Source organism: Pholcus phalangioides, unplaced genomic scaffold (assembly GCF_987345545.1).
Source record: "Pholcus phalangioides strain wild (caught in Gottingen) unplaced genomic scaffold, Ppha-v1.0 ptg000009l_1, whole genome shotgun sequence".
Taxonomy (NCBI): domain Eukaryota; kingdom Metazoa; phylum Arthropoda; class Arachnida; order Araneae; family Pholcidae; genus Pholcus; species Pholcus phalangioides.
Window position 1 is genome coordinate 59,868,412 of NW_028301602.1, and position 21,389 is coordinate 59,889,800.

General features: G+C 39.8%; 1 protein-coding gene across 6 annotated transcripts in view; it reads right to left on the minus strand.

Annotated features, from left to right (window-relative positions):
* Positions 1-21,389, minus strand: part of LOC149083412 (G protein-activated inward rectifier potassium channel 3-like) — a 59,645-nt gene that overhangs the window by 14,068 nt on the left and 24,188 nt on the right. Inside the window, exon 1 of one of the 6 annotated variants that reach the window (XM_089236699.1) lies at positions 18,359-18,451. The exons of 3 other annotated variants lie outside the window; for them this stretch is intronic. The gene's annotated coding sequence lies outside the window, so the exon portion shown is untranslated. Of the gene's footprint in view, positions 1-9,632; positions 9,789-10,668; positions 10,989-18,358; positions 18,452-21,389 lie in introns of those variants that run through there. 2 more of the 6 variants (XM_089236697.1, XM_089236698.1) reach the window with 2 other exon arrangements.

The window sequence follows — 21,389 nt, forward strand, 5'->3', positions numbered from 1 at the left end:
CTAGACACCTTCAATAATGACGCACATTAAATGATGTACGATCCATTCCGAAAGCCTCCCCCCACCCCCACGACCAAAGTTGGGGTCGGAACCCATAGCTAAAGAACCCCTTCTGTACGAATCCCTATATTGGTCTGAAACAATTATCGATATGTACAGTAAATCGGAGGCTCCCGGGGCGTATCCGGTTGAGTACATGCATTAAGACGACACCACGTATGTGTATGTTGACAGGGTTACCAAACATCCCTATTTTGAAGGTCCCGTATCTTGTTTTCCTTACCTCCTTTCACAGCTTCTCTTTTGTAATTATTTTAATGGTCATAATAAGAACCAACTTCATACATTATAAACCATACTTTACGGGACATTCCCGTATCAGAAAATGATGCCACTCTCTGCTGATCATGCCAAGGTTTCACCACCAGCTAGCTGATACGAAGATGAATTCAGGAGAGAAATTTCAACTGCATATGCAGGGAATCGAACCCACTTCCTCTTTTACTTAACGGATGAGTGCGTCATCACTAAGCTACAAAGACAACGAACGTCTCACCTTATGGAGTTCGTGTGCGCTGAACGGGACCGTACATGAATAAATGGTCAGACTTAACTCAGGCCAAAGCTCACAACTGCTGACACTGCCACCAGACGGCGACTTATCTGAAGACGTCACTCCCCGCTTATCGAACACCATCTATAGCAGAAGGTCTACGCGCGAAACAAATGGTCACTGAAAATCATCTCACTTAAGGCGACTGGAATAGGGAATAGCTATATATACTGGCTATAATCTCACATATATATAGCCATTATATACACACTACTACAAAAAAAGTCGGCCTGATACATCCAATGGCTGTAGGTGAGATGGCCTTCTGCAACACCATCTATCATGCTAGCGTTTCAACTTTGTAGCGTATTAATCGGGTAAGTGTGGACGTGGGATTGATTCCCGGCAAAGGCAGTAGAAAATTTTTTCCTGAATTCATCTTCGCATCAGCCAGCTATTGAAACCTTAGTTGATACTTTTTGTCGATAGATGGCGATTCATAGAAGCAAATCATTAGAAATATGCACACCAGAGTATCATAAAACGCAGGGTGCACGATTAACATCTCATTTTTGAACTTTCCTGTCACTGGTAGGAAAAGGGCTATTGGTGAAGTTGTTTTGCCTCAGCCACGAATCGCCGACGGAAGCTTTGCGAACGGTTCGGACACAAAAAGGATTGAAAAAAATCCAATCATCCCTCGCCGGAATTTTGTGGTGACCTCTATCGGGAAAGTTTTCACTAATTTTTTCCCCATGACAAAAATGAAAAATTCACGCTTTCTGAGAAAAAACTTTTTGGCAAAAAGCATTCAAAAACCACAGTGTATACAAATTCCTTCAACTTTTATGAATTTTTAAACTTTTCAAGACTTTGTGGGACACCCTGTATCTCCCCCATTTACAAAGGCCCAAGATATTCCATCCCCGAACGTTGAAGGGGTTAAATAACATCTTAACTTTCACTGTGCTATCAGTTCGGTTCCCACTAACGAAAGAAATTTCTGTATGCACTTGAGACGAAAGCTTTCGTGCACATCCCTTTGATAATTCAACATGGGATCGGATCTTGAAGATACGAAGACAAATACACGGTTTTTTCTTCTTTTTGCGCGCGTTCGGGAGGAAGAACTTATGAAATAGAAAAGCTACATAGAAAAAATAATGAGCAAGAAAAAAAAGATCGACGGACGTCCTCATAATGCATAACTTCCGGTGCTATTTCTGGTAAAGATATCAGGTTAGCATCAGAAATACATAATATTATGTGTTGCTTGTTGCTTTCTTTTCCACGGCCCCCACCCCCTCTTCATCTTTCTCCAAGGGATTTGAGGCAAATGGAAGATAAAGAATCTGTCTTTAGTCTGTGTCAATCGTTTGCCAATGCTAAGAAAAACCTTGAAAATGAGAAAAATAAATATGCCCTTGAAAACACGAAATCGGATAATGAGAGAATGCACTGGAACGCACAGACAGACGTCTCGTGTCCCCCGTCCCCTACCTCTCCACCGATACACACGACTGACGGTAGCCAAGAAACGGCGGATATCGTACAGAAAACAATGAGAAATGTGTGCTTGAGGTTTTCTTTGTTTTGTTTTCTTCATCAAATGAATTTCCACATAGCAGCATATATATATATACGTGAATACAATTTCACTTCACTGCACGGCGAATCGACCCCGCGGTATATGAATTCGGAAGAAGTGGGGAGGCTCAAGAAGTCCCCGCAGCCAATAACGTGTATATTAGTTCCCAACTACTGTAAAAGGTGACACACAATGAGACATACGCGATTCGTTCGCTAAAGCTCGCACCATGCACGTAAACGTGCGTTGCACCCAGACACCCCCCATCTCCATAATACCAATAGAAATATTGGGGTTGATTCCTCCGTATAACTTTACACCAATATGGCTCGCACAGTGGTAAGATGCTCGTTTGCCATAATTGAACATGGAACACCGTCAAGATGAACGGGTTTGATCAACACCTCCTAGAGATAGAAGGCCTCTGCACTATTTGCCATAAACGTCATTCTGATTACCTAGCAAGTTTGCCACATTTTGAAACACAGCATCCTATAACGTTTATTCTTATTTTGGCGTAGAATCTTCCTGATTGGCTCACAAATACCGACCGCATAGTGATTGGATGTTAGCTCATAGAAATCGCCAATTCTGTGAGCCCGATCATTTCTTTTCCACACAACGATGATATGACACGAGCAGAGTATTTTTCCCCCTGAAAATTCTGCGTAAAAATGGACTACTTACTGATGTCACAAGCAGACTGCGGAGGCCTAGGTGCTGGTTTGATATTGCGGAAGAACATGAATGGTAAGTTCTTTTCGGTGCCTCAATACGACAGGAAGTCCCCCTTCCGGTCCCAGACGAGGTCAGAAGTGTATAACATGACTTTCTCTAGAGAAGGATTTCCGACCCAACTCGATCGGTGGTAAATTGCTGTATGGCGATGCGCCTGGAGTTGGTAAGAGGTAAAGTAGTAGAAGTTAGTCCTTGGAATATCTCCAGCAAAGGCGATGATGCGCTCACTTTGGCCGCCTTTGTTCTTGTGTACGAAAAAAAAACGCCAGCAAAAAAATGCCAACAGCCAGCAGAGCTCGCTGAAAAGTGAAGACTGATGACAGCTATCTGCACAGTACTCACCTTCAGTTTCACTTGCGCCATACAGCTAGTACATCCGTGCGTAATCAAAATGTATTCAATCCTCAAGCCGCTTGTACGATCAAAATGCTTGTGCAAAGTTCCCCACGGACGCTCAAGCATGCTTTTATAAAAAGATTGGAAACGCACGTATTTTAAGCTTGTAGTTACTTGTGCGGCAGCTTTTCTTCAACATTATACCTCATATTCCCACCCCACATATTCTATAATTCTGACGAACTAGGAAGTGCATAAAGCTTTCCCTAGCCGTTTGCGTATTCATATAGTTTGTGAGTTTATTCATATATTTTCATGAAATAGTGTATTGTTAGATTTTCGAAATGTAACGGACCTGCATGTGAATTCTTCCCCTTGCTGCTAATTTTCTATTCCTTCCGCAGGTACACACAATTGCATCTTTTCTCAATGTAGTTTTTTTATACAGTATGTCACGCACTTTTTCCCCCTTTCCCAGCAGTGCCAGATGTAATTTCATGCATATCCGACTTGTAAGCAATTTTTTTTCCTGCAGCCCTTGCTTTCAACTGTATATACGCGCATGCGTGTTTTTCGATACTTTGATTATTCGCATCCTCTTGACTCTTCCTACCTCTGTCATACTCTTTTTTATGACCTATCGGTTAGAAATTCTTCGGAATATGGACTGGGTCGCCGTTTCGGTTAGTAAGTAATCAACACGATACTTAAACACGAAACATTCAAGCATTTATCATCTTCCCTTCAAAATGTGTAGGAAAGATGGCATCACCAGCAAGAAAACGAAACAAGCACAACTTCTGAACATAAAAACATTACATGGCATATACGTTCCGGCATGCACCGATTCGTTAGAAATTCCGAAGAATGCGTACGAGGTACATGTGCGGTCAAGTAGCAGCCTTTAGACACCCTCAACATAAACAAGCAAAGATGCTTGGAAAACATTTTCCAGGCTCATTTTCATCACAGAAGAAATGACGGGAGCGTGAAATACCTATGACTGGGGCTTTGCATCTTCTTCCTTTTGGGGCGAGGAAATCCTTCCCATCACGTTCAATATATAATCCTCAAAATCATTCATTTTTCGCGGTGAATGTCGTCACCGGGATTAGACTTCAACAGATATGTCCGTATCGTGATTATGTTAATATGACATTGTTGTCGTTTCCGGAGGTGACGTGTGCTGCGATGTGTTATCTGTAAAGTCTTTCCCAGAACGGATACAGGTAACACGAAAAATCAGTTTTTCCCCCTTCTCATTGGCTAGAACAATATGTTCCTCCAACCAACCACGACAGCACGAATGAAAAAGAAAGACTTGTCTTCTCGGGAGGCTGATTTTGTTCCAATAACCATCAATATGAATGACTTCCTTGCATAAAAATGGACTTTTTCTTTGCCTCTCTGTTTACATGTAAACCACAATAATACAGTAGTTTGTTGTCAAACAAAACCCCAAGGTTTTTTGACCCTTTAGAGAGACGTAACGCAAATTTCATGTTAATTACGCAACTGTTTGTGCGGCATTTCAGGCGTTATGTAGATTTTTCGTTTCACAGCGCCACCTGCGAGGGAAATTTATAATAAAAAAAAAAACAGCCATGATAAGTATTTTAGTGCAAACCGCACCTTGTTATATCAAAGGTTAATTTATCAATAATTTTTAAAATGTGTCCACGACTTCTCGTCCACCCTGTATTACCGAGGATGAGTAACTTCGACCACTTCATCAATATCGGGCTGTACAAGGAGATGTCCCGATTCGTCCTATTGCCGAGATAGTGCCATTCCATCTGCAGGTGATAAATAGTTCGTTTCATCCATCCCCCCACTCGTATGTTGACGAGGAGCACCCATGTTAAGGGTGCTCAACCTTTAGGAGAGTGTGGGTCACTTCATTGGTTTGTAAATGTGTCGCGGGCCACATAAGTGCTCTGGAACTGTGCCGCGGGTAACTTGAGTGATCTGTAAATGTGCCACCTAGTTAATGTTAATAAAATTAGGTTTGAGGTCGCGGGCTACATCCGATGACTCTGAGAGCCATATTTAGCCCACAGGCCATGAGCTATGTATTCATACGCTTCCACTATGACCAACATAAATGATTAATTTTTAAAACGGGTATAGATCTCGTGAGTAGGCACATTGAGAGCACTCTCAATGTGCATTAAAGAGCACCACTGCGCTTGAGTCGTCATCGCCACGCAATTTTGGACCAGACAATCGCAGGAATATCTAAATTTGAAGTTATAAAGTTCTTTATTTCTTAGCTCGAAAGGGGGTGGTAGAACAGAATGAAAAGAGGATCGAAACGAGACACACCTTATATATCAAACTGAAGATGAACGGCACTATTTTGACTTGAGGATGAATCGAGAAAGGATGAAACGGTACCTAGCTTACGAGGCTCCCAACCTGCTATAACGCGTATCTTGAGAGTACGTGTACGTAACGGGTTATTCAAGGATAAGAAAAAAAATAAGCAATGGCGGAAGAATAGATACAAGTAACCAAAAATCTCAAAGCATTAGTTCTAGCACTATCTAGAGGGGGGGGGGGGGTACGCAAGCTTCTTATGCATTTACATGAGAGAGTACACGTACTTGCCACCCATTTCTAGTGGTGCAAGCTCACCAAGCATTTCTGGGGTTACGCACGCCTACTACAAATCTTGAACGGTACGCAATCATTCTACTTATTTTTTGATATAAGCAAGCTAAATTCATATTTCTTGGAGCTTCAAACGCGGTTTAATTAAAGTGGATGTTTCAGAACAGCTAAAATGGTCAATTAAGGGTAAAAAGCATATAGTTTACTTTATAACTTTAATATTATCTCTAAACTGATAAAATCTTGCTTAGCAAGATCCTACGCACACCTATAGCGCATTTCTAGTGGGAAAGTCACCTATACATTTCTATGAATACGTACGCCTTTTGCACATCACATTTCAAAGGACAGTCAAGCATCCTACACTTTTTAAGGGGTTTATCAATAGTGCAATTAGCTTTATATCTGTGGTTCTTAACCAGGGGCCTCCGTGATCTTAGATAAGAAAACAACTCGATTGCTATATACTGAATACTATTTTGTGCAAATTTAATTGGACTTCGTGTTAGCACAAATGGCCCATGGAACGCAAAACTTCAAGACCTCTCCCCCGCCCCCCTCTGCTTAATACAGAAGTAGTCAGTTTTAGAGATTGACAAGAATCGTAAAAATTTCAAGGGATACGCATTTCTAGGAATACAAAAAGTCACCTACTAATTCTAAGGGTACTAAAAAGTCACCAACGTATTTCTACAGATACGCATCCTAAACATTTCTGTAGATATATACTTGTGATTCCAACGCATTTCTACGGGTACGCAGATGTACTACGTATGATCCTAAAGGTACACTCTTACAGATTTTTTAGGAAGGAATGCGCAAGCATCCCCATCCAGGGAATAACTGAAGCATGAAAGGTTGGAAACGTCACTCCTGGGCCAAGAATGTCTCTCCTCCGCAACTTGGTTACATTAACATAACGAGGAGAGAGAGAGAAATTATGCATTCATCGTGCAAGGTGGGAAGGAAACAATAACAAAGCATTTTGTCAATGACGGAGAAAAATAGCAGTTAATTTGACCAAATTAACAACCTTTTAATCTCTCGGGTCGTTTTATATCACGCAAATAATCATCCGTTCATTTAAAAGACACGATGACGGAAGCGGAAACGCACATGCTTATTGGCCTAGATTATCATTATATTTTCTACAATAGGAAAATATATACACACACCAAAGGGCCTCGGAAATTAAACTAAAAAGAAGTTTGTTTACAACACACATATGGTCGCCGGAAGTCAAATATGCAGATTTTTTTTCTTTCCCCCTCGGAAATGAAGGGCGAATAACCCTTTATAAACGACCGTGAATTTCGATATCTCGCCATCTATATCCTTAGGAATGATATTCTACGAGGAGATTTGTCTTCACAACATCTTCGATAACGTTCGGCGTAAACTTAACCCTATAAGAGCGCTCTCAATTATCCTTACACGATTAGAATTTCTTTTTTCCACGATGAAATTCTTTAAAAGACGTTATATAGATGGCGTACGCGTGTATTTATTAATTTTTATTACTTCGCTATTCTCTGACACGTTTGCTTGTACGGTGCGAGAGGGGGTATACGTGGGATTGAGTAATGGTAGTGTCTGACTCCAATCACTAGCGTGTAGGTGATGTTGGGTTCGAACCCAAATTTGTATCGCCCGTTTTTTTCGATTGTATTGAATTTACAACGTCTGAGTTTAATTGCCATCTATCTTTTACAAGGAAACTAAAGAAAAGGAGTTTTGTTTGCAATTCGCAGTGAAACATTTTTTGACTATTCTCGCAGCCAAAGCGTTAAAAAGGCTTCAAAGCGCAATAAATGCATCGTCCTGATTAAAAGTAGCTTAGAATGGTATGCGGACACATCTTTTTTGGCTTTAGGATAATATTAACGTCGCATTTCACTCAAAAAAGTCCGTTGAATCCGACAGGGGTTTGAATGGGAGCTCTCTACGTATAACAACCTGGATTATCCTCAAGAATCTTTAACCCTCACAGCGCTCCACTACCCACAGTTCAGCGTAGAAGCCTGTGAAGATTAGAAATTATTTTTTTAAGAAGATGAAATTTTTAAAATGACGCATTGATGGCGTACGCATATATGTGTGTTTTTTCTCGTTTTCCCCCCACTATCATTTCTATATTGGCATGTTTGCTAGGAGGGAATTAGTTTATATGGGATAGAATGTCTGGCTCCAACCACTGACACGCAAGTGATTTTGGGTTCGAACTTTGATTTTGCGTTTGCATCAACCCATTTTTTCGATTGCATTGAATTTGCATCTGAGAATTTGTGTACGATTGCCGTCTGTCACAAAAGAAAAATAAAAAAAAGGAAATTTTTTTACGCTCCAACAGTGAGAGAAGCATTTTCCGACGAATTCCAGCAGCCAAAGGATAAACAAACATATCGCTCCAAGAGGGCTCAATAAGTATTGTCCGATATTTCTCACTCGCCGAATAGATTTGCTAGCGCACAAGCATTTAAGGATCTGGATTGTGCTGCTTTGAGTGCGAGCACAGGCAGAGTTGCAATAAGGAGTGCTCTTCCTCTTATGACGAATATGGACGACGCTCCCGAGTTATAAAAGATTGAAGAATATAGTAAAAAAAATTCAGGTGATGTGTTCCCCAGGTGTGTAGGTAGGATTTTGTTTTTTTCGAAGGGGGGAAGAGTTACGTTTTTAAATAACACTATATAATCTTGGCTCGGAAGAGGGCAGGGAAGTCGACCCCCCAAAACTCTTCCTTCGCGTATGTTAAAGAACGATATATAACCCTGAGCGCGTCACTCAGATATCTCTCGGGGTAAATGCATAACCACAAGTATTTGCATTACTTGCGATTCTACACAGCGATCTTAAACGCGAAAGAATATTCAGCATTATGCGAAGGCGCGAGAACGACGCAACACTTATTGCGGATGGAAATGGATGAAAATTTTCAGCTGATTAAATGAATGTGTAATTGGTTACTTTGATTACTGTGTCTACCCTTTACATGACTAATACAACAAGTGCACGGGACAAGTACAAAGACGGGGCCACGACAGGTAAAATGCCCAACGAGATGGCTGAGAAAAAAGATGTCCATAACAAATATGAATACATTGGTTGGATCCATTTTATTCCATATGCAAAAGTTTTTAAATCAATTTTTATTTAACTTTTCGCAAATATATTTTCATTATGCAAAAAAAGCAACATCGTTTTACGATTTTTTTTTAAAACACCGATATTAAAACATTTTATGCCATTTTGAAATCTGCATTCCTCCCTCTCTCGGCGGGCAGGATAGCATAACCTCTAAGCGGGTCGTAGCTTGCCCATAACTATGCTAAAAGAAGTTAGTGGAGAGATAGCTGGGAATATATATGTCAAGTTTTCTGAAAAAAGCCAAGTGTTATTTTTAAATTGTGTTTTCGTTATTTTAATGTGAATTTTGCATTAAAACGCTGTGCAATGGAGCGTAATAAATCAAGTAATGATAAGCTTTAAATCGAATTGGTCGAGTTTATTGCACTAAAATTTTTAACAACCGATTAACAATTAATCGAAACAGTACTAATAGCAATGAAAAGTGTTGCAAGTATAAAATAAAATATTTTGCACTTATCAAAAATGTAAAGTAGAATATGAAAAACTTATTCTAAAAATTATTCACAATGAGAGAAGTTGAGATTTCGTAATTCCCTCACCCCCTCCAATACGTTACGCTTCATTTTACTATTCCCCACTTGTTTAGATTAGTAAGGTCTTGTGGTATAAAAGCCTTTTTCATTATGATCACAACAAAACTAGTTTATGACTTACCTTCATATAAGGAATACTATCAAACCAAATATACCGCAAACAGCAGATTGGTAAAAATAATCAATACTGATAAACAATCATTAAAAGAAATTTTAACATGATGGGGGGAACGAAACCGGCAATCACTGCAGAGATGCGATGGCAAACGTCAGGAAATAATTCGATTTATTAGTGGAAGTTATTTCTCTCTCTCTCTTGTATTTATATACCAAGCACTCACGATGACAGGAGGCGGTGTCTCAGTGATGGGTGGAGTTTGAATGCATAACAAAGTGTAATTCAAGTAGTCTAAAGTGATATCAAAACACTCCGAGAGAAAAACACGATGTACTAGAAATAATAAACACCCGTACAAGGCAGCCAAAACCGTGGCAATGCAAATCTAAGCTGGAATATTCTTTTCATAGATGAAGTTGTGTAACAACCGAATAACAGGGTAATAACAGGGTTTCTCACAAGCTGCGTCACACAATTTTTTTTCGAAATTTGTAGAAAAAAGTAAACGGTGATCAAGTAAAAGGGAATCGTGTCAGGTGATTAAAGGAGCCAACGATATCTTTCAGAAACCAGTATAACACCCACAATATGGGCGCTTAGCCCGAGGGTCTAAGATTCACCAATTTTCTAAAATTTTTGTACACTATAAATTAATATCTGCCTAAATTTATAAAGTACAAAGAGTCTCACTCTTGTTTATATGGGGGGGGGGAAGCATTGTATTGTGCAAATGGGGAACTACGGGTTAAAAAAACACTTTTTCTGAGGACATGGATATCATTCCACAAAAAAAAAAAAAAAAAAGGGTTCTGCAAAGGTAGAAAGATTGGGAAAAGCTGCTATAAATACACAAAATAACGTTTGTGCAATGCCTTAAATTTACTATTAAAAAAAATAGTCTTGAATCTTGATTAAAAATCAACTTTTTAAATAAGCAATGACGTAAACTATGAATTACAATGAACTAAAATAGCAAAAAGATTGAAAAATCTATCTTTCAACACAAATAAGAAATGCAAATTCGAGACGAGCTACTTACTCATACTCCACACAGGATATCACTTGAAATTGTGACCATTCCATCATGAATGTCAAAAAGAAAAAAAACAAAACTGACCACCCAAGGATAAAAGTCATAAAAAAAAAGGTGGAACAGAGCCAGTTACATTATGAAGTAAATGGAGTAAAATAACCGAGTGACGACGACGTCGACACAATGAGGAGATCCGAGTTTATGTCGCCAAAAGGAAAAAAAGAACCAATCAAAATCACAGGATCATCAGATAATATTTTGTTTATTGCAAGGCACATCGTTCGGGGTTGTGGCAAAGAGAAGGATGGCGACGAGCGCGAAAGGGTTAATTTGCCCGTCCGGAGAATCATCATCAGCAGGACCGCAGCTGATCGGCCCAGATGAAGAGGAAACCTTAATGGACAGCGTCAATATAACTTGCATCCTCTGTAGTAGTTCTTTTTATTATTGTTATTTGCATGTCAGTCTGACCGTAATTCTTTACGCTTACCCTTTTTTTTCCTTTTTGCATGTACATATTATTGAATAATTTCCCTTTTTATAATATTGACGTTTTCCATCACCGAGATGAATATGACCCTAGAATATATGGAAAGACATTAAGAACTACTTAAGAGCGAAAATCACCATTTGCGACCGCCGGGCGAATCCGGTACCTAACAAAATAAAATAAAAAAAGACAATTGACGTTGTTGATCACGTGCAAAAGCTGTACTTCTCTTCACGATGAAATCACATATTTAAACGCATCGTTTATCGAGCCTTTGATAACACTAAACGTATCAATAGAAAGTGAGAAAGGGAAGGGTCTTATAAATAGACTATCATTATGCCGGGAATCTAAATAATGGGAACCTCACGATCACCATCTCCAATCAAACCCCTTGACGAAGATCACTGCATTATGGAGAACCAGCAGGCGTGAAAAACCAGTACTATCAATTCGTCTGATGTTGATGTGTTTGTTTCGCAACAATCAAGTGCAAGAAGGGGTCAACACACTCAAAACCGATGATTTCACGTAGTATATGTTATGTGGAGGAAGAGTACATAGCAAGTGAAGAAAACACTTGTTACAGAACTATGCTAATACAAATTATACAGAAAACTGGCAATAGGTAGAAATGCTTATTTTTTTAGAAAAATTAATATCTGCCTCGGCGGGAAGTCTAACCAACGCTGGACGAGTGTGCTACCACTACGCTATCGAAGCAGATAGAATGTTTCCTCTTTGGAGCATTGTTCGAAAAAATCAGCATCTGTACATACATCAAATTTTTTATATATATCTTGTATTAACAAGTAGAGAGAGGACATCTTTCCCCATATTGCTATATGATGGCCTTAATGTCATTTACGGACAAATATTCGATTGCTGTCCACCTTATGGCACCGTTGACCATAAAAACGATCCAAGGAGAAAAAAATTCTATCTTATATCGTAATTAATTGTTGTGGAACATAACTTGTGCATTTTAGTAGCGCATATATGTGCTCAGCTGCTGGCATCTACCTATTATATGCAAACTGATTAATGGATATCCTCAAGAATGCAATTTAAATGGCATTGTACTTGCTGTGGCGAAATTTCTTTTTTCATGGTGAGACAGGTAAGCATTTGCCCCAAGAAGAGGGGCAAATGCATCACAAATTGGTGTAGTTACCGCATGATGCATTAATATATTTTTAGGAACACCTTTTACCCGCGGCACGGAGGTTGCGCACCGTTGGTATAGAACAATGTTCTTGCAACTTTTCAGGTCGCAATTGAAACAGATAGACCAGGTGTCATAGATGATTCTTAGAACACCTAACTTGTACTATACGAGTATTATAGGACGTGGATATCGCCGCCGTAAGCTTTCGAGGACTCCCTAGAACATGGGTATCACTTCAAGTATTCCTCAGATCATTATTTCTCAAAGTGTGCGTCACGGCAAGCTTGAGACATTGATTTGTGCTCCTGTTTAATGCTTTGGGTAATTCTTTTATAAGTGGAAAAAAATATTCTAGGGTACCGCAGACGAACCATGGATTGGGCAAAAGAAGCCACGGGTGACAAAATTTTCAGAACCACACCTTAGAACAAGTATATTGTTTCAAGGAGCTTCTTAGAACATTTTTCCCGAAGTTTCCTCGTAAATAAGAAATTATTTCGAAGATTCAACAAAGTAAAACAGATCTTGAAATATTCGGAAGAGCGTTTCAAGCTTGAATTTCGACCAGAAATGGTAGGCGCAGATCCGGGGCGATGTGTCGGGAGGGGCGAATTTTGTAAGTTATTTGAATCATATCATATTTTACAGACAAATTTTCCCATGTTATCCAGCTCTTGGGAAAAGTTCCTATTCCACCACCTCTCCCTCCCATCCACTGAATCCGTGCCTAAGCGAAGGTAGATATCTTCAGCTGCGAATGGGAACCGGGCTCCATTCACAGGCATATCCAGGGCGATGCGTCAGAGAAGTGACTTAATGCATTGGATCATCCCGTATTTTTACGGGACAGAAAAATTTACCCCATATAATTCAGCTCTTTGTAGAGGCGATCACTCCCATCGTCGCAGCCTCCTCTTCCCCCCCCCCCCCCTGGATCAGCGCTTGATAAATGACCAACATCAAAAGCAAGTGTTTGTTTATGTTGACCATTTACGGGCACAAAATATACCACATCTAATTAAAAACAGGACTTTCCGCAAGTTTTCCGTCGCCTTAAAAAAACTGTTTACTTTTCTGCACCCAGAACACGGTTTTTGTGAATAGATTATCAGCAGCCCGACGTGCGGCGTCAATGATTGCCGATCCGACAACAGAGACCACTCGTAAATAAAACTTGACAAAGTGTGACAAAGAGGTGATCCTTCATATTTGAATCATGTTTCTTTCGGTCGATCATTTCATATTCAGCAACGAGTGACACTTGAAAATGTCCATCGGTCAAAATCTCATCAATTTCAATATGTATTACTTGCAAGCTCCTTTTTTCTTCTTTTGTGGTGGATAAAACAAGAGGTGTGGGGGGGGGGGGGATTGACGGAATTTCATCAAAAGCACGAAAAATTCTTGCCTTTTCTTTCGGTTTGAATCTAGAGGGCGAACTACTTCGGGGAAAGGACATCCTCGTCTCAAAAAATAATAATGTCCCCGATTCAAAACACTTTAGGAAATTATGATTGACGTCATAGCAGTGCATCCGATTCGATTGGCTGGAGATGAACACTCTGCCACTGTCGTCCCACCCCCGTCTAGATGAAACTACATACAGGGAGGCATCCACACAACTTTGGAGGTGAATAACGGGAAAAAAGGGTAGAAATGCTCAGCCAGCTGCATTTTTATTGGAAAGCCAGTAAATTTTGAACGGTACTGAATTTTCGAAAAATTTCACGATTCTCGGGCCGAAATCTGGAGAAACTGAATCCCCGTTAAAAAGTCTCGCCACAGAAACGCCCGAGAAAGGACTGGGGCGGGGTAAGATGCTCGTCTGCGACCATGAAGGTTGCCGCCAGGTCCCACGTTCGATCCCGGGGAAGAATATAGAAAATATATTTTTCCCTAGCGACCACCGATAGACAGCGCCTTCACTTCCTACCCAACTCGTTAACGACTGTACATTGAGTATAGTGATACAGCCGGAGTTGGTGTTTGGTGAAGTACAGCAGTAGTCTCGGAACGCACTCTATTTCGGAACACACACACGCACATTTTCCAACATGATCCAGGTCTTCGATCACCTGCTTGTATTTCTTCATTGAGACAACGGCGGGCCACGATCTGGTGGAGAGGAACTGAATTATGGGTCAGCTAGCCAACGTGCGGTCGTGTAAGTATTGGCACGGACTTCAATTGCGGAAATCAAGGTTCCAACCCCAGAGATGGCAAAGTGTTGGTGGACTGAAGTTGGTTTTCTCAACTTTAAGGCTCGATCTGGTCTCCCATTGAAAAAAAGTGCTTCTCAGAGAGCAATCGCGCCAGCAACATTTAAAATTCAAACATTTTACGAAACAGGCAAAATAACCCGCCACGTTGTTGCTTCCAAATTCAGGAGAGATATGGCAGAACTGTTTGCAGCCGCTATGGTGGTCGAGTGGTCATAGTGACGGACTCGCATTGCGAGGACCCGGGTTCGAACCCCACCGCTGCCATAGTGGTGGTCGGCTGAAGTTGGTTTTTTGTGGTTCCCAACTTCAAAGCGCGAATGCGAGCCGAAAACAGCACAAATTCAATCATAACACATCACTCACTTCACTTCTGAAATATAGATAGCAGCACTGAAAAATCACACACAACACTACATGTGCACTCAGACTGTTAGGTACACACACAGTTACACCTCCGGCACAACTCACTAGGTAGTAAATCGCCCATAAATGTTGATAGACCTGAGTTGTGCTCGGTTTAATAAAAAAAAAAAAACACGGGTTGCACGCATTCTTCAGAAACAAACTTCACGTTAGATGCACGGCACATTCCGGCATGTACCAATTCGTTACAAGTTCCTCAGAAGTTACATTCGCTCGAATGTAACCAATAGGATTATTGGTTGTCCTTCAACGAACAAAAGTTTTGGAAAAGATCTTTTATCAAACTTTTATAGCGTAACCCCCGCTAAAGTATGTTTTTGTTATCCAAAAAACGCGTTTCGAAACTAACCAATAAAAACCCATCAATTTCAGAAAGTCGTTTCAACTTTAATTGATCACAGCCATGGAAAAACATTGAATATAAAGAATTTCCCCATAGCGATAAATTTCTTATACAGGGTGCCCCATAAATTCACAAATATTTTAAAAATTCATAAAAATGAAAGGAATCTATCTGAACGCGTTTTGCCAAAAAGTCATTCCCACTAGGGATGATTTATTTTTTGGTACAGAAAAAAGAAAAAAAAAATCAATTTTCAGTCGATGGGGGGGGGGGGGGGGGCGCTGCTCGAAAGCAAATCGCAGAATTCTGGATCCGAATCTTTCTTCAATCTCTTCTGTGCCCAAAAACTTTCGAAAAGCCAGCAATATCAGCATGACTATAGAAACCTTACGTAAGCGCCAGTAAGAAGAAAATTCAAAAATGAGCTATCAATAGTATACCCTGTATTTTGCGAACGCTGATTTGCATATTCGCAGTTGATTTGCTTTCGTGCAGCGCTCTCTATCGGCAAAAATTTTAACTAATTTATTTTGTTCTGAAGCGAAAACATTCCCTCGCGTGGGAATAACTTTTTCGCACAAACCGCACTCAAATACAGCAATTCCTTCAATTTTTATGAACTTTATAAACAATTTTCAAATTTATGAGTCACCCTGTACATAGCATGCAGCAACGGAACAACACTTCAGCGCTTCATCAAAATCCGTCTAACATGTTCTTCTAAAACGATGTATCGGTTAAGTGTACACACACATTATATATCGACAAAGTATTTGTGTACAATAATGCTGCTACTCCATGCCAAAATCACGCACGCGACGTGCCAGCCGGAGCAGAGCACTAAGAAAACAAAAAACTCGCCGGGAAAGAGATTCGCATATGGTAATTGAAACAGAGAAAAATAAAATAATGGACACAGCGAGTATAACAACATCGTTTCCTGTCACAGAACAGAAAAAAGAAACGCCGAGATGATACAGCTGCAATAATTCATACAAATGACGCACTAACCGATGCACATTATGTTTGTATGTATAAAATACAAAACCTCGTTCTTTGACCTTAATTGCTCATTTTCGGATCGGCTCCGATATAGAAATACGATCCCTCCCGCAAAAGTTAAATGGGGAAACTGAAATCGTATGCGAGGAGAAAAACACTTACGGGAGGATATACCATAATAACACAGTGGAACTTCGGTTAACGAGCTTAATTCGTTCCGCAAACCCACTCGTTATCCGAATCCAACTTCGCCCATAGGAAATAATAAAAACTCGGATAATTCGTTCCACAATTATTCGTTCACATGAAAGTGAATGAAAACGGCATTCAATCAATAATGAAACATAATAATGTACATAATACATTAAAATAACCATAATATAAATAAATACACAAATACAACAATGTTTACAAATTAACTTTAAACGACAAGAGAGTAGGATTATCGTTTATAACGATTTGCGTGGCTTTCAAAAAGAAAACCTAATCCATTGACACTTGCTTTTGCCTCCTTTTTAGGATTTCTGGGAAATAGGAAACTGCAGTATTTGTTGGAGAGCTCCGTTGCTTGCCATTGCTACAGCTTTATTTGGATGGTTCTTTTCTACAGTTTTGCACAGATTCCCACATTCTACACATCTCTCTAATCTCGTTTTATATGTGAGGGACTCCTCCTTACTTCTCTGTTCCTCTGATGAGATACCGTCCACAAACGTTTGCTGGTGCGTGCAAAAGAGATCCATCCCCTCATCTACTGTCAACTTTCTAGACCACCTTTTCATCACTAGCTCTTGAATATCATCCTCATGCACCCTTCAGTCCACGGTCTTCCCCAAGCACACATTCCCTTCAACAAGTAGGGGCTTCTGTTTACTAGCTAGCCCCCTCCCTCAAAGTTACGTTCAATAATGCAATCAGCGCACAGTTTTCTTGAAGCAGAATTTAAAAAAAAAAAAAAAACACTTCAAGTGCACATACGCGTCGCTGCAATGCTACATCTAGTTTCGCATCGTAAATATTCACACTCGCAATGGGTGTTAATTTTCCGAGCTAGGCACGCTTACCGGAGAGAGACACTGTAGGGGAGAATATTACCCACAATTCCATAACAAGTGTGTGGGCCAAACCATCAGCTCAGTTGTGATAACGTGAAAATAAACAAAGCGCGAAATATTTGCTCGTAATGCGGATCATCGCTCGTTAAACCGAGTTCGACGATTCCCCTTCGTCCCGTCGAAAACGGATGTTATATCGGGAGGTCGTTATATCGAATGTAAAACATATATGATAGTCGTTCTATGAAGACACATGGGAGCTATCCTACCGGTCGTTGTCATGGAATGGTCGCTATAACGAGCGTTGACTATCTTTTAAACGCGAACATGAAAAGATCATTTGATCATTTTGCGCATAAAAGGGCACAGATCAACAGTTTAAAGCAGGGGACTTTTAACCTTTTGTGTACCACAGACGCTTTATGACAATAAGACAAAGGCCAGAGAATCCCTTTGCCAATAATAAAGAGGCCGCAGACCACTTTTACTGAACAATAATCAGCAAATATCTATGTAAAAAAAAAGACAACAACTTGATAGTTTTCTCATCCAAGTTCACTCTCCTGGAAACCAGTCCAATGATTCCTGGTTTTGAATCACTGGTGCTTCTCAAGATGGGGCTGTATGGTTCCGCTTGTGGCACTGGGATATTACGGAGTGAAAATCAGGTAAAAGGATAGCTGTGGAAGTGAATGGAAGAATATTTGGAAGTGGTCTTTTCACTTTTCTAACCGAACACGGCAACAAGAACCAAAATCTATCGGAAACCAACAACCCATTCGAAAAAAAACAACCACCACAAGCAGACTGTTGCGTAGAGCCAAATTACGTTGAGTGCAATCGAAAAAAGAATTAAAATTGAGGGAGAAAAAAACTATGAATATCTCGTTACTTTTCCTTCAATTTTGAATTCAGTATTTGAACAATTCTATTCGGTCAATGCTGGAATTGAAGGGAAAAAAAATCGATCAACGATAAATTTCGATTTTTTACCTTTTGTTGTTGTTAGACAACGTGCAAGTTGATGCAGGATTCCAAGACAGACGACGATTTGCTCTAGAGTTTTCACAACCAACGAATGGTCGAAAGTGATAAATAGTATCTAAGACTCGTATAATCGCAACTAGTATTCACTGGATCTCATATCACCGACTGTTCGATCGCATTGACCTCAAAGCCAAAATCTAAAAGTCAAAAATATTTATTTTTTTCTATTTTTAAAATTACTCTGTAGAACAAACATCGCTTTTCTCGCCCCCCCCCCCTTTATTATTTATTCGCTATCTCGTGTATCTGAACAGTCCCCGATTCGTTACGGTATGTCATATAAATAAATACACGTGCCCTAGGTATCCCCACTCCGACCTAGATTCCGATGAGAGACGGGCGAAACCTCGATCTACCGTTAATTGGAGTGTACTTGGTGAACTTCGACTTTTGAACGGTTTCTTGCTTTCACTGAACAAGAGATTCTCCTTAGTCAACACGCATACTCACACAGGCAGAGATCGCGTCAACTCGCTTTTAAGATATCATTATCGTGTATCTGACATTGACATTCAATAATATAGGGAGCCTTATGCGAGAAAAGCAGTGAAAAGAAAAACAAACCAAGGACCGTAACTCGGGGGCAACGGAACATGTTAATTTTTCTGTACAGGGTAAGTCCGATCGATTCTGCCAAACGAAATGGGGTGATAAACGAGCCCAAGCGGATCATGAAACAACCGACGAACCTTGTCTTATCTCAAACCGTTTTCGAGTTATGGTGGATAATCGATTATGGAAAAGAAATGCGTCAAATCTGAAGAAAACGAACTTATCAAGTTTTCGATGCAAACTAAGAACGTGTTTGGAAAGAGCAGAAAAAAAAATGCTATAAGGTGATATCAATTTCATCGAAATATCTGGTTTTAGTGGCGAGCTACAAGCGCTGAAAGATTGGCAAAGTTCAAAATCGAATTGTCGTCAAAATTTTAAGTCGCCAATTCTGTGCAAACACCCTTCTAGCTACAATCGGTGAAATTTGCCAAAAATTTGTCCATTCCACCAGCTTTCGAAAGAGATTACAATCAACTCTATATTGGTTTTCTGGTTCAGGAAAAATTCAGTCGTTTGTTTGCAATACATCACTGAAATCAGCGTTTGTCGAAGTAGATGTTTGACGAAAATTCGGAATTGGTGGTTACAGATTTTGGCGGCAATTTGATTTTGTACAAAAAAATCCTATAAGGTGACAACACTACCTCTATCTACAAGATATCCATATTTAATGGTGACCTACCTACAAGCACTGAGATTGGTGAAGTGAAAAATCGAATTTTCGCCGAAACCTACTAAAATTACTTCGACGAACGCAGATTTCAGCGATGGTTTGCAAACAAACGACTGAATTTCTCCTGAACTAGATGAACAATTTGGTTTATTCTAGGCTTTTTCGAAAGATGGTGGAATGGACAAGTTTTTGGCGCATTCGACAGATTGTAACTACAAGGGTGTTTGCGGAATTGGCAATTAAGTATTTTGGAGGCAATTTCGATTTTGAACTTTGCCAATCTTTCAGCGCCTGTAGCTCGCCATTAAATCCAGATATTTCGATGAAATTGATATCACCTTATAGCATTTTTTTTCTGCTCTTTCCAAATGTGTGCTTAGTTTGCGTATAGATCTTTCAGAAACTTCACAAACTGGTTTCTCCAGACTTGACGCATATCGATTTCCCCCATAATCGATTATCCACAATAACTCTAAAACGGTTTGAAATAAGACAGGGTTAGTAGGAGTTTGTTTTATGATCCACTTGGGCTCGTTTGGCAGAATAGGTTGGATTCACCCGTTATCACTCCAAGTGATGACTTCTGGCTCTATTCTTGGGAAAATTGAAGGTAAAGGAGTAGGGCGCGAGGATCCTGTTCTCTCCTGGATGCCGATTAGGTAAGCAAAGCTAGAGAATGCTTTCCCTTAAGAAAACAAAAAGAATCCCGTGCGCTAGTGCCCACGGCATTGCTACGGGGTACAAAATCTAACTTAAATCTGTGGAAGACGAGATATTGGCGCCATATCTATCTCGAATCAGCAGATAATCAAAGTATTATGAAAGCTACTAATAAACCACACACGTAGTCCATTATCCTCTGATGGGCTTAGTACGTGTGTACGAATTGGTACATGTTGGAATGTGTGTGGTCGTGTTGTGAACCTAACGTGAAGGTTGTATATGAAAGTATTATTAAAGCTAACAACTTCAAATTGAAATCTTGACAAAGCACAAGGATCATGAAAAATTGCATTGACCGTATAAAAAAAACTATTATTCGTTACGTCCAAAAGCACTGAATGGCCTTTTTCTGCACGAGATTTTCCCTGACTTGATACTTAGATTGTACTGTATTTTCAAGGTAGTAATAGTCTGACACTCTCCGATGTTTTTTTTTCTCTGAAAACACTGAAGTATAAAATACGAGATTTACGAGCATGTACTAAAAAGAAGAAACCCATAAAATCCACCTTTACCAGCCTCGATACCGTAAAAAAAATTATATAGGCTTACCGTATCCCACCATACGGCTGTTAAGCTAATGTTGCTGGGCTTTTTTGGAAGGGATTTTTTTTTTAATCGGTTTCCGATGCATGTCTATGGCGATAAAATATAATGCGTACATATAATATCGAATTCATCACAGTAATAAAAAATTACAATAAAATTAAAACGTGAATCACGGGACCCCGTTTCAGCGAATAGCCGCTCAGGGTCACGCCAAAAAGTGAAAATTAGATTTTATAATTTATTTCGATATATTACACACAAACACACATTTCCATATGTTTTATCACAGTATTTAAAAACTAAAGTAACAAACTTTAGTATATATTTGAGAACAGCTTTTCAATGTTTTCCGTCACCAACTAAACCTACGTAAATGCTTCCGGGAGCAGCAACACCAAATTTCGTTTACACGGAGGAAAATGCTTGTTTAAGTGCTTTATCGACTCAAAATATTCCGTCGCATCAGTTTTGAGAAAC